This window comes from Neolamprologus brichardi, unplaced genomic scaffold (assembly GCF_056152115.1).
Source record: "Neolamprologus brichardi isolate AB-2024 unplaced genomic scaffold, ASM5615211v1 NODE_ptg000063l+_length_572389_cov_1, whole genome shotgun sequence".
In the NCBI taxonomy this organism is placed as follows: domain Eukaryota; kingdom Metazoa; phylum Chordata; class Actinopteri; order Cichliformes; family Cichlidae; genus Neolamprologus; species Neolamprologus brichardi.
Window position 1 is genome coordinate 155,944 of NW_028270054.1, and position 9,486 is coordinate 165,429.

Sequence of the window (9,486 nt, forward strand, 5' to 3'; positions counted from 1 at the left end):
ACCTGATCCATCAGTGCTGGACTGCACAGATAACTACATGCCACACAGAGACTGCTGTTTTATGAACTGCCATACCAGTGTGTCTTCAATGGAGAAGATGACACACCCATCACCTGACCTCCTGCCTGATCTGGAGACCATCATCATGCTGCCACACTACACACCTCTGAGACCATCAATGATGACTCATACTGAGGAAACTGTATTTCCTGTCAGAGATGCTCAGTGATCCTCAGAGCAGAGAGAGGTATGATTCTTTATCTTTGATAAAAAAATGTCAGTGTTTTTAATTCAATTAATTAATTTAAATCCTGTTTATTGCACAAATAATTTCACACTCAAATGATTATACTTGTTGAAACTTTTTGAGTTTTAATTCACATTATGGATTACAAATCTATGCTTTTTCTACTCTGTCTCTCTGTGCAGGTACTGCTGTCTTCTGAGTTCTTCAGTGTCCCAACTGAGACATTCAAACCTCACTGCAGAACTAATGTCTTTCCTCACCATCATGTGAGTGTGAGATTGCTCTGGATTCTGGTTATGTGGCCTGCAGCACCTATAAGGTATTTCAACATTGTTCATTTTATAACTTATTTGTAGTTTTTAAGCCTTAACACAAATAAAATGTTCCTTTTTCTGTATTTTTTAGAACAAGCTCGTACAGTGTGCCTGCATTCCAGCTTCTTAGACTCTGCGCAAGTGGACAGAGTATCAGTGTTTGGCCACTCTTACAGACACCGACTTCTGTCAACTCACTGCTACTGATCAGGCACCTCACTCCAGGAAGACAGAGGGCTGCAAGCCTGTCATCGTTTCCAGTGTGGCTTTGTATTCTTGGGGTAGCATCAGATTTTTCCCACAAATATTCAAAGGTAACACTTATTTTAAGCTTAGTTATTAAATCAAAAGTCTTCCCTGTTGTTAATTTTATTGTTTTAAAAAAAAAAATTGTTTTCTTTTAGATTTATATGCAGTGATCGGATGTGGTGGAGCTTTGTTAACTGTGTGGAAAACATCTGTTTGTGATGATATTTACAGTGAGGCTTTAAGGTGACAGTTTCCATGTAATTTCAATCCTTATACTAAGCAAAAACATGTTTGCAATTAACATTTTTTTTCCGTTTATTCTTTTGGATTTATGGTTAACATTCCTCTGTGACAGCAAATACTAAACTGGTCCAAGTAACCAGCATATCATTGGTCAAAGGCAAAAAGGACCACATGTCACGCTAGCAATGAATTTTTGACTGTGTTTGTGTCACCAGATTTAACAAACAATATCAGACATATGAAACTGAACTCCGGATTAATGTGCAGATGTTTTTTGTGTGTTTTTTTTTATTGTTGAATAATTATTTTGTAGGACAAACCCAGTCTATTTACCCAAACAATGTAACTTGTTTGGGTAAATAGTGGATTAATATATCTAAGTCTATAAGTATAGCAAGCTGAATTCATACAAACACACAGCTCTAAATCTTGAATTGTAGGATGTACAAAAATGATCATGTGATTATTATGGACATTTAAATAACTATATCTATTGAACCATTACACGTATTCTTTATAGAGATTACACAATCTCAAAATGTGAAAAAAGAAAGTGTTTAAGAGAATAAATAATGTGTGTTTGTATGAATCCTGCCTTAGTATGGGGTGTCAGTAACTACATTAGTATAGAGTAGGTCTAACAGTGGTTTTCACCATCTGCTCTAATATATATAGATAATGGGTCAGGCATATAAAGTCATTTTGAAAAGTTCATAAAGATCATTTATATGTGTTCCTCTTTATCATTTTATATCAGGTCACACAGCTGACTTGAGTTTTGATCAGGGTAGAACCATAACATTCATGCTAATGGTTCTACTGTTTACAGTTACTTTATGATGGATTTCACCCTGGTCACAGCACTATGTGAAAAGCTGTTAGAGGTAAAGTTAACCCAATTAATACCTCATCATAAGTCACTCTCTAACGCAAAGCAGTGATTATTTTTCAGTGTAATTTATTCCACAACAATGTTCTTTATTTGATTCCTGTTTCTTTAAATATGCACATCGATTGTTCAGCTGTGTGACTCTCCACACCTCAAATATATCACAATGTGGACCTCATTTCGGTACAGATTTATCATCAAATCAGGAAACTGTAAACTAATTGAAAAACTGAAGCTTATGAAAATTTTAATGTGGCATTGGAACATGTTGTTTATCCTTGCCAAATGGTATTTACACAAAACTCCAGCAAATCAGAGGATGTATTTTTGTCCTTCACTTGCTGTTTATATATGTGTATATTTTTGCAGTTAATAGCCTATCATGTGTCTGCGCATCTTAGGGCCATAAACATAAACATGGCAAACAAGGATATGTTCACTATTCCAACAGATGCTTCAATTGTTTGTATAGATGTTAGATTCATTTGATTTGCATTTTCTATTAATATTATTCCGTTTGTCCCAAATGGGATTTTCATTTCTGTATGCCATTATTGTAATCATTGGAAACAACCGAGTAAATATTTTGTATCATATGTTTCTAAAAATATTTGAATGTTCTACTTTTCTACTACTGGTTTTCTACTTTCTAAACTTTCTGCCACTCTTTGGCATTTCAATAACATTATTTTTGGGTGTTTTTATCTCTGACCGCAGCATCTTGTGCATCTTGTATTACCTAAATGTTGTTTGTGTGGGTTTTGTTTTTGTTTTGTTTTTTTTTGTGCCATTTTTAGATTTCACCAGCTGCGTAAACTCTGCAATTTTACCTTGGTTTTGTTCCACATCAGTTTATCTGCTGGGTGATTTTCTTCCTTTTCTAATGTTTCTGGTAATTTTTCACAGTTAAACAAGTAACTTTGAGGTTTCAGTTGTTATCTGTTGACAGTTTTGTCTAATTATTACATTTCTGCAAAATTATAGCAGTTCTGATAAGTTGTAATATTTCTGCCAAGTTTTTAATTTTCTACTAAATTATATTATTTCTGCTAGGTTACACTACTTTTGTTTGTTATGCTATGTTATGTTAAGTTATATTATTCTAAATTATTACATTTCTGCTAAGTTTTTAATTTTCTACTAAATTATATAAATTCTGCTAGGTTACACTACTTTTGTTTGTTATGCTATGTTATGTTAAGTGATGTTATTCTAAATTATTACATTTCTGCTAAGTTGTGGCTTCTGGTAAACTACAACATTTCTGCTGAATTGTTATGTTTATTAGTTATTGCATTTCTGCTAAGTTATTACATTTTTGTTAACTTGATGTTGTCCTGCAAAGTTATTAAAATTTCAAACACTTTTTAAACACTGACTTTGATTTCTTCAGCTTCTTCAGCTATTTTCAACTATTTTCAGCAGACAGCTTCAGCTATACAGCATCCACACTGCATTTTCGCAGGAAATGCAAATTTTTCTAGTTATTATTATTATTCTTGGGACTTCCGTACGTTTTTCGCCGTTGAACTACTTCCACAATTTTTGTGCTATTTTCACCGTTCAAATTTTAAACTATTCTGCTATTTTTGCTCTTTTGTGCTATATCTTTTGGTATTTTTTGCTATTTGTGTGGATGCTTTAAGGCATCCACACTATTGAGTTCCTGTTTCTCTTTATTCTTTATTATTATTATTATTATTATTCTTCAAGTTGCTTCCGTACGTTTTTCGCCGTAGAACTACTTCCACAATTTTTATGCTATTTTCACCATTCAAATTTTAAACTATTCTGCTATTTCTGCTAATTTGCGCAATATCTTTTGGTATTTTTTGCTATTATACTTTTTAAAATATTAAGCTTTTTATGCAATTTTTTGTCCCATTGAAATTAATGTAAAACTTCCAAAATTCTGCTAAATTTTGCTTGTTTTTGAAACTTAACTACTTCCTCATACTTTCACGTAGAACAACCATTCAAATTTTAAAATGTTCACAAATCATTGGGCTATTCATGTATATTTCAACTTTTTCATATCTGTTACCGTTTTCATCTTATCCCTCTTTAAGTTTAGAGTTGCAAAATTGTGATTTTTCACAAAATACATGCGTTGTTATGGTTGCTATGCACTTGGCTTTCAGTGTGGTACTGTAAGTTTCGCAGTCTTCTCTTCATGTCCGAACAACTTCTTGCTACTTGCTCAATTTTTACTCAACTTCCACAAATTATACATCAAAACGTAGGTATTTTTGCTGGCTTTCAGAAATTGTCACTATCATTGTTGTGGGATTTATAGAATTTTGGCAAATCTCCTCAGACCAACACAAACTCTGAAAACTCTCCATAGAAAGTCAATAGAGAGTTTGTTCAAAATCACCGCTTGATTTCTGTAATGAGAGTCATATTCGAATCGCCATATCTCCTTAACGAAGCGAAGTCAAGACATGAGGCTTGTGCCAATATATCTTCAGACACTCCTGACGCTCACAATTTAAAAAGTTTTTTCTCACCTATTACCATTTGGCCATGAATTACGTTTGTTTGAGGGTAGGAATTTCGTCCTTCGCTCAGATTTCTTCAGATTTCAAACTCTGGAAATGAACCACTTTTTTCTCTTGTCATATCTTTTTGATGGATTTCCATAGAGACCTAAAAATTTCCATGACTGTTCACTAAAGTCCGCTGTCTCTTACGGTGAAAGAATGATATCGATACTCCAAATAGATTTAGAGTTACAAAGCGTTGTTTGAGGGCAAGTCAAGGAAGTTTTCGCTTAGCCTCTACTCAGTTATGGTGCATTAGAAGTCAAATAGCTTTAATAATTCATATTTTTAATGATAAATTGTCAACACTTTAAGATTCCCCCATCTCTTCTGAACAAAACGGTGTAAGAATGACCGTTCTAGCCCCTACGGTTAGGAAATTATGGCCATTTGTTTGAGTTTAGTCCTCACTATGAGAAATAGACTGCAAAAATCCTGTCTCTCTGCTGCATGTGTAAAAACGGCTCCACCTGTTTTGGCGGGAAAAAGTAGACAGCCTCTCTGATTGGTGGATTCAAATTTAGCAGCTCCCAGGCTGCTTGACTGGCCTAAAAACTTGCTTCTCTCTCTTTCTGTGTGTGTTATAGTATTTCTAAATTATAGTATTTCTGCTTTTTATAATATTTCTGCTAAATTATAGTATTTCTGCTTTTTATAATATTTCTGCTTTTTATAGTATTTGAGCTTAATATAGTATTTCTGCTTTTAATAGGATTTGTGCTTAATATAGTATTTCTGCTAAATTATAGTATTTCTGCTTATTATAGTATTTCTGATTTTTTTATAGGATTTCTGCTTAATATAGTATTTCTGCTAAATTATAGTATTTCTGCTAAATTATAGTATTTGTGCTTAATATAGTATTTCTGCTAAAATATAGTATTTCTGCTTAATATAATATTTCTGCTTTTTATAGTATTTGTGCTAAAACATAGTATTTCTACTAAATGTAGTATTTATGCTTAATCATACTATTTCTATATATTACTGCCAGGTCCCCAGGCAGCCAATCCTCTGTGAGGACTGAGACATTCAAATTCACAAATCAGAGCCTGCATGGCTTCCCAGCCAGCCAATCATATCTGAGGGCTCAGGCATTCAAATTTGCATATTGGGGCCTGCAAAAATCCTGTCTCTCTGCTGCATGTGTAAAAACGGCTGCACCTGTTTTGGCGGGGAAAAGTACACAGCCTCTCTGATTGGTGGATTCAAATTTAGCAGCTCCCAGGCTGCTTGACTGACCTAAAAACTTGCTTCTCTCTCTTTCTGTGTTGTGTTATAGTATTTCTAAATTGTAGTATTTCTGCTTTTTATAGTATTTCTGCTAAATTATAGTATTTCTGCTAAATTATAGTATTTCTGCTTTTTATAGGATTTGTGCTTAATATAGTATTTCTGCAAAATATAGTATTTCTGCTTTTTATATGATTTGTGCTCAATTCTAGCATTTCTGCTTTTTATAGTATTTCTGCTTTTTATAATATTTGAGCTTTCTGCTTTTTATAGGATTTGTGCTTAATATAGTATTTCTGCAAAATATAGTATTTCTGATTAATTATAGTTTTTCTACCAAATCATAGTACAGTATTTCTGCTTTTTATAGTATTTATGCTTAATATAGTATTTCTGCTTTTTATAGTATTTGTGCTTAATATAGTATTTCTGCTAAATTATAGTGTTTCTGCTTTTTATAGGATTTGTGCTTAATATAGTATTTGTGCTTAATATAGTATTTCTGCTTAATTATAGTATTTCTGCTTTTTATAGTATTTCTGCTAAATTATAGTATTTCTGCTAAATTATAGTATTTCTGCTTAATATAGTATTTCTGCTAAATTATAGTATTTTTGCTTTTTATAGTATTTGTGCTAAAACATAGTATTTCTACTAAATGTAGTATTTATGCTTAATTATACTATTTCTATATATTACTGCCAGGTCCCCAGGCAGCCAATCCTCTCTGAGAACAGACATTCAAATTTACAAATCAGAGCCTTCACGGCTTCCCAGCCAGCCAATCATATCTGAGGGCTCAGGCATTCAAATTTGCATATTGGGGCCTTCACGGCTTGTAAGCCAGCCAATCATATCTGAGGTCTGCCGTTTCTTCTCTCGTCATATCTCAGCGACGGATGTACAAAGAGCAATGAAAATCGCAGTCAAAGTACACCAAAGTCCGCTGATTCACCCAGTACAAGAATTATGTTTCTAGTCCACCTAGTTTTTGAGTTACACGACGTTTTGTAACTCCAAAAAACGGCGTTTTTCGCCTCTCACCGCAAGCTAATTCTGACTGCTCATCACCCTGTTTTCCAGTCACCTGCTCTCTTTCCCAGTGGCGCAGTTGGTAATGACACGGGTCTGCAACCAAAAGGTCGTGGGTTCGATTCAACCTTGGTCAACATGTTTTTTGCCCTACAAATTAATACACTATCACAGACAAGTAATTCATATTCATCATTTATTATAATTCTGCAAACTTTTATGATTTTAGCAGCTTTTTTGCCAAATCATGGTTTTTGTGCCAAATCATAACAGTTGTTTTATGTTATAGTATTACTACTAAGTGGAGGAATTTCTGTCATGTTACAGTATATGTGCTGATTACAGTATTTCTATATTATATTTTTCTTTCTAAATATAGCATTTCTGCTATATAATTGTATTTCTGCTATGTTATAATATTTGTGTTAAACCAGAGTATTTGTGCTGAAACATAGTATTTCTGCCAAATGATAGTATTTCTGTCAAATTATAGTATTTGTGCTAAAACATAGTATTAATTTAAAATTACAATATTCATAGTTCATCACAGTGTCTCTGGTAAATCACAGTATTTCTGCTATGTTGTACTATTTTTCTAAATCATAGTGTTTCTGTAATGTTTAGATATTTTAGGCTAAATATATTCTTTCTGTTATCTTATACTATTTCTCCTAAATTCTTGTATATTTGATAAGTTATCATGTTTCTGCTAAGTTACAATATTTCTGCCAAGTTCTGCTATGCTATTGTATTTCTGCCAAGTATTATGTTTCCTCTAAGATATTGCAGTTCTCCTAAGTTATTACTTTTTAGAAAAGTTCCTTTTCCTGCAAAGTTTTTACAATTTCTGCAACTTTTCAGCTTTTTCAGCTAGTTTTTGCAGACAGCTTCAGCTTTAAAGCATCCACACTGCATTTTCGCAGGAAATGCAAATTTTTCTAGTATACTTTTTAAAATATTAAGCTTTTTTCCTTTAATTTGTCCCATTGAAATGAATGGGAACCTTCCGCAATTCTGCTAAAACTTGCTTGTTTTTGAAACTTAACTACTTCCTCATATTTTCACTTAGAACAACCATTCAGACTTTAAAATGTTGTCAAATTATTGGGCTATTCAGCTATAAATCAGCTTTTTCAAATCTTTTACCGTTTTACTTTTATCCCACTTAAAGTTTTGAGTTTCATCTTTGTGATTTTCCACAAAATACATGGGTTGTTATGGTTGCTATGCAGTTGGTTCTAAGTGAGGCACTGTAAGTTTCGCAGTCTTCTCTTCATGTCCGAACAACTTCTTGCTACTTGCTCAATTTTCACTCAACTTCCACAAATTATACATCAAAACGTAGGTATTTTTGCTGGCTTTCAGAAAATGTCATTATCATTGTTGTGGACTTTATAGAATTTTGGCAAATCTCCTCAGACCAACACAAAGTCGGAAAACTCTCCATAGAAAGTCAATGGAGAGTTTGTTCAAAATCACCGCTTGATTTCTGTAATGAGAGGCATATTCGAATCGTCATATCTCCTTAACGAAGCGACGTTAAGACATGAGGCTTGTCCCGATATATCTTCAGACACTCCTGACGCTCACAAATCAAGAATTTTTTTCTTACCTATTACCATTTGGCCATGAATTACGTTTGTTTGAGGGTAGGAAATCCGTCCTTCGCTCAGATTTCTTCAGCTTTCAAACTCTGGAAATGAACCACTTTTTTCTCTCGTCATATCTTTTTGATAGATTTCCACAGAGACCTGAAAATTTCCATGCCTGTTCACCAAAGCCTGCTGTCTCTTACGGTGAAAGAATGATATCAATACTCCAAATAGATTTAGAGTTAGAAAGCGTTGTTTGAGGGCAAGTCAAGGCAGTTTTCGCTTCGCCTCTATTCAGTTATGGTGCATTACAAGTCAAATATCTTTAATAATTCATATTTTAATGATAAATTGTCAACACTTGAAGATTCCCCCATCTCTGCTGAACAAAACGGTGTAAGAATGACCGTTCTAGCCCCTACGGTTAGGAAATTATGGTCATTTGTTTGAGTTTAGTCCTCACTATGAGAAATAGACTGCAAAATTCCTGCCTCTCTGCTGTGTGTGTGTAAAAACGGCTGCACCTGTTTTGGCGGGAAAAAGCACACAGCCTCTCTGATTGGTAGATTCAAATTTAGCAGCTCCCAGGCTGCTTGACTGACCTACAAAGTTGCTTCTCTCTCCTTCTGTGTGTGTGTTTGTGTGTGTATTTCTGCTTTTTATAGTATTTCTGCTAAATTATAGTATTTCTGCTTTTTATAGTATTTCTGCTTTTTATAGTATTTCTACTTTTTATAGGATTTCTGCTTAATATAGTATTTCTGCTTAATATAGTATTTCTGCTTTTTATAGGATTTGTGCTTAATATAGGATTTCTGCTTAATATAGTGTGTCTGCTTGATATAGGATTTCTGCTCAATTATAGTATTTCTGCTCAATTATAGTATTTCTGCTTTTTATAGTATTTCTGCTTAATATAGTATTTCTACTAAATTATAGTATTTCTGCTAAATTATAGTATTTCTGCTTTTTATAGTATTTCTGCTTAATATAGTATTTCTGCTAAATTATAGTATTTCTGCTTTTTATAGTATTTCTGCTTAATATAGTATTTCTGCTAAATTATAGTATTTCTGCTTTTTATAGGATTTCTGCTTAATATAATAAGTCTGTTTAATATAGGATTTCTGCTAAATTATACTAT

The 9,486-nt window shown here is 33.2% G+C and overlaps 1 long non-coding RNA gene across 1 annotated transcript; it reads left to right on the forward strand.

Moving 5' to 3' along the window:
* Window positions 1-493: 493 nt before the first annotated feature.
* On the forward strand, window positions 494-1,030 carry LOC148095649 (uncharacterized). Its single transcript, XR_015717640.1, has 3 exons — window positions 494-566; window positions 653-875; window positions 966-1,030. It is a non-coding gene; the product is annotated as an uncharacterized LOC148095649 (long non-coding RNA).
* Window positions 1,031-9,486: the final 8,456 nt, after the last annotated feature.